Genomic DNA, 5,450 nt, shown 5'->3' with positions numbered 1-5,450 from the left:
TAGAACCCTTGTAGGTTAGCTTGTATTTAGTTGTCTACGACACAATATTAAACCCTAAAGAGTTGACTGGGTTTCTAAGAATAGACTTTGAGCCACCTTTTTTTAAGTATGGGTTTTGGGTTGAGACAAAAGCTTGCATAAGCAGTCCGGATCCAAGATAAATACGAGCAAAGTGTGAACATTAAAGCTTACCGATAACTGTCATCTATGTTCTAATGATGTAGACAGCACTAATTTTTAACTTAATATCATCACTAGGCCAATTTATTGTTTTCTTGACAGTTTTACTCTTTTGTTCAGTCGAAATCATGATGCCTGATTTTTTCAGGTGACAACTTACATGGTGTTTGGTTGTTCTACGCGATGAGTTACATGACAACTGATTTTTTTCAGATGGTAACTTAGACAAGTGGTTTGATCAAAGCCCTTAATTTTTCAGCCGATAAAAAGAAAATTCGTTATGACAAAAATAATCAGCCAGAATTGTCATATTTTGAGTCATGAATTAACCATGTTTGTCATATTTTTTTTGGTCTCGGCCAAAACACGGAATGGTGCCAAATGTGAGCGTCATGTTTTTTGTCAGAAAAGTTTATGCACCAAAAAAGGATACTAATCAAGATTAGGGTTGGACCAAAGTCTTGATTATGCCTAGGACCAAGTTCAACTAATATTAGGAGTCTGATCCTTGCCTAAAAAACCTATTAACTTAACAGGCAAGTTCTAATTTTGATTTTAGGCTCAACATGAGGTTTTGCTTTTATGAATTTATAACCCTAAGAAACTGCACCTAGCGCGAAGACCTGACCGCACTGAATCAACCTACCATACTTACAGTCATCGTGCCGACAGCATAAAACTTCAAGGTTAGAACCCCTGCTACCAACGCCTATATATGCTTAGCGTTGGCTTGGGCAGAAGTGTGATGCCCATGAAAATCAAACCTTGACTGCAGGTCCCTTTGGGCCGGCTCCACATATTGGCACTCAACAGGCATTTGGTTTGTAATTAAAACCTTTAGAGGTTTCTCCTACCCGGTTGAACCCATGAGGTCTGGCCAGTTTGGTGGCATTCGCAAGTTGCCCCTACTTGTCTCTACCAGACAAAGTTGTTAGTCTCGTTGGGAATCGACCTGAATTGGTTTATTCATATCCTATTGCCAAAAAAATCCATATGAAACGAGCTGAATCAGCTTATTTTTAAATAATTTTAAAAAGAGTTTAACATATTTTCTAATATTTTAATACTATTTAGACTCATATGGCTAGCAAGGCAAGTGAGGGACCCACATGGATGTCCCTATCTACTTGTATGAACTATAGAATTTATAAAACAAAGAAGAAGAAAAAGCTAAATAAAGAAGAACAAAAATATTAGATTAAGAAAAATATAAAGAAAGAAAAAAACTAGAGAATTTGTTTTTTGTTTTTTTGGGATAGTAAGTGTAGAAAGAGGGTTGGGTTTTTAGAAACTTTGGCTCAGCCCATAGAGCCATTAAGGGGGACCCTTAGGGGGTATCACACCCTTTTTTATTTTTTGGGCTTAACTCTTCTTCTCTCTAGTTTTCTTATTCTTCTTCTTTGTGTCTTCATTAAGGAGGCTGGTCCAACAGCCATTAAAGCTTGCTCCTTGAAGTTGGTTGAGGCTTAGAGGTTGCTTTCGCATTTGAAGATAATGATGTGGATTAATGTCTCATATTTTAACAATTTTTCGATAATGCATGAGCTGGTGTGATAGCGGGTTGTTCGACAGTGTCAGACGGATCATCATCCTTCTCTTTCTCAAAAAATTTAGCTTAATTTTGAACATTTTTAGTTGGATTTTTATTTAGATTTGTAACTCTCGATTTGTTTAAATACTGGTTTGAATTAACTTGGTGAATTAAGTCCTTTAAATCGAGTGTGTACTTGTGGTTGTTTTTATTTTAACCTGCACAAAATTTGAATCGGTTTCAAATCTACTATTTCAATAAAATTTTGGGACGTTACAGTTGTTTCCATTGTCTAAGGCTTTTATGAATTTTGAAAACTACCTTGTAGAAAATTTTTTAAAGGAAAGGTCAGATCCTGAGAGAGAGAGAGAGAGAGAGAGAGAGAGAGAGAGAGAGAGAGAGAATTATTCCATGGACATTGGTTAACCATTAACCATGTAGAGATGCAATGTGATTGAACGTGGTCCATCAATCATCTTTCTACAGTAGTTGCTTTGATTCCGTGGTAGACCAACCCAAAACGTGGCGGGCTGAGAGATGAAAATTTTGGACTCTACCAATTTCATAGAAAAAGAGAGGTGAAGAGAGTTGACTTGGGAACACCAGTGGGACAGTGGTCCACAATTTTGGGATGCCTTGTTCATGAACGGATGGCAACAGGACAAACTTGTGCTTGAGCTGTAACAATCTTTCACAAAAACCCTGATCACATATTGGCTGGCCTCCGGTTGGTGAAGTGAAACCCTTGAGGTCCCCCGATGGGCCCATCGAGAAGTACAGCCAGCTACGACCTTGTGACAAGAGTTACCACAAGCCCATCGAGAAGTACAGTAAGCTTCGAACTTGTAACAAGAGATGCCACCTGCTTTTTCTGTCAAAGTTGAGCATAATGGTAGGTGCCATTTTGAAGGAAACTCTAGAATTGTATTTAACTTTTTTAGATAGGCGCCAGCTGGGGTTAGACAGACCTCCACCAGTTATCCAACCATACCATTGGGATTTGAACCTGCAACTTCCCAACACAAGATAGTGCACTCACAGCTCCTACCAAACATGGGGATAGCCTGTTGTTAATTGTACTTAACTTTGTTGAGTATAAAAATATTACTTTTTTACCCTACTCATGGTTTTATATGTCAACCTGCAAGTTTGGGAGTCCTGTAATTGGTTTAATTAGGAGCGACCTTAAAGGGAGGACAGAGAAATCTTGATTGATAAACCTTTAAAGGTTATATTTGAGATTTTGATACAATTTTCTTGTAAAACTTTGTCTATGGATTCTTGAATAAAACATAAGTTCAGTTTTATTTTGAACATTTTAAAATGTAGGTGTAATTTTAGATTCTATTGAATGCTTAGTTGCCAGTTTGAAAATGACCCTTTGTTTTTTTTTTCTTCAAGGAGAGGATACCCCTTGGAGAATTGGAAACAATGATCTTTTAGTACAACCTAACCATTTTGCTAGCCATCAAGTTCGACCCCAAAAATGCATGATTATAAAATTTTCAACCATGGTCCTTGCGGACCACACATCCATATAAGATATAAATGAAACTCCAGATATTTGAGGTCGTTCTTCTTTAATGAGAATCTTCATCCAAGGAATCATCACCTACCTCACATCTGCAGACCTCGGTAAAAACCTTTTTCTCCCCTACCTATCAGAGAGTATATCCAAGTTCGACCTTGCTGCAAGGGATGCCTCCTTGGGTTTAGAACCATGGTCACCAAGGAAGGTAAAACCCCTTACAACTTTGCATGTGGCAGCAGAAAATAATTGTTTCTCTTTCTAATAATGACATAGATGGCACTCACTTTTGGCACCATTTCGTGTTTTGGCAGAGAAATATGTCAGTTCATTATTCAAAATATGACAAATCTGATCATTTGAATTTTTATTTTTTTTATGTCTTTTACCCTTTTTCACCTAAAAGATTAGACACCTTAGTTAAACCAATAGTCTAAGTTGTCGCCTGAAAAAATTGGGTGCCATGTAAGTGTTGCCTGAAAAAAATCAAACACCATGTAAGTCACCTGTAAAAATCAAGCGCCATGTACAGTACCATTTGTCTAAGTTATCCCTTGAAAAAATTAAGTGTCATGCAAGTATCGCTTGAAATAATGAATAGCTATGTAAGTTGTCTCTAAAACAAATTCAGGCACCATGATTTGGACATAACAAAAGAGCAAAACTACCAAGAAAACAGTAAAATGGTCAGGTTTGTTATATTTTCTAGTTTGCGATCAATTATGATATTTGTAATAAAAATTGGTGCCATCTAAGTCATTGTCTTCTCTTTTAAACCCACTTAGAGAGGTTAGCTTGTTAATTTAAGTAGATACAAAAAAAGTTCATTTATTTGAAATAAATAAATTTATGTAGATTTATTTAATTGAAAACATGAATCATCCTCCTCCAAAAAGTTTGTTCACTATTAAAAACTTTCAAAAAATAATAGTTTCCGGTAGTTTTTTCTTAATATGAGCCCATAACGCATATGTATCAGTGTTTGCTGAATCTGTACTCACAAACACATTGTATACAATTTACCTTTTTGTTTATAGGCAAGCTCAGGTTAGGCAGACCCCCACCAGTTATACAATTGGTACCATTGGGTTTTGAACTTGCAGCATCCCAACACAAAGTGATGTTTCCTACCAAACAAGCAGAGCCCCCCGTTTGTATTGTATATAATTTACTTGGTAAAAAGCGATGTTTTACATGTAAGGCTATCAACTGGTCGGGTTTGTATTGAGTACCCGACCCGAACCCGGATTTCAGGGTATGGGTGTGCAAAATGCTGACCCGAATAATATTTGGGTTGACCTGAAACCCAACCAGAGCAATATGCTGGTCAGGTTTGGGTCATGATTTTTGCTGGATACCCGAGATCCAAGTATTTTATATGTATTCTTAATAAAAATATTTTATGAAATTATGTGGGTCAAGGTTTGGGATTCCATTTTCGTGACCCCATAATTACTAAACTTTGGTAAATTCCCATGGCTTGAGTCATTGGTTTTCAAAATAAACCCTAACTTAGGTTCATCTATGAGTCATGTATCTAAAAAACCATGTATCCATATCAACATAGTTAATATTGCTTCATTTAAAACAACAATTATCTCCCCAAATCAATGCAACCATAAAATCGACTAGATTGGTAATCAGAGGGACAATGTCATAATAATTTTGCTTGTTAGCCTAAATAACCAGCTCCAATCATGATAATAAGAAGAAATCTAATTATTATCGATCATAGATATTAACTAGACATTGCCTCAGTTTCACAAGCTTAATTAGCCACATGAAAGACTTAATCAAATATCAAGGTAATTGAACCCAATCATATAATATTAATTATATGGGCAGGTCTGGGTCGACCCTCACCGATTGACAGCCCTATTTACATGTGTTAACTACTCATATCAGGCTACAACCTGACAATATAATGAATAATTTTTGTAGTTATCCAATGGCGTGCACCGACATCCATTATTATTTCACCAGCAGGGCCCGGGTACTGGCAACGGTTCTACTCATATGTCATCCCTATCTTCGTGCTCCTCCTCGGGATTTCATTGATTCAAGTTGTTTTGATCAAATGGAACTCCACAAATGTGATCTACATCATTCATTTAGTAAAGATTGACATTTAAGTCACCAAAATCTGTTCTGTATGAATAATTTTTTGGTGATTAAAAAATCAATAGTTGACAAAAATGCAAAATTTTGTGA

This window comes from Nuphar pumila, chromosome 11 (assembly GCF_984573655.1).
Source record: "Nuphar pumila chromosome 11, dmNupPumi1.hap1.1, whole genome shotgun sequence".
Classification (NCBI taxonomy): Eukaryota; Viridiplantae; Streptophyta; class Magnoliopsida; order Nymphaeales; family Nymphaeaceae; genus Nuphar; species Nuphar pumila.
This window is presented reverse-complemented; position numbering follows the sequence as displayed.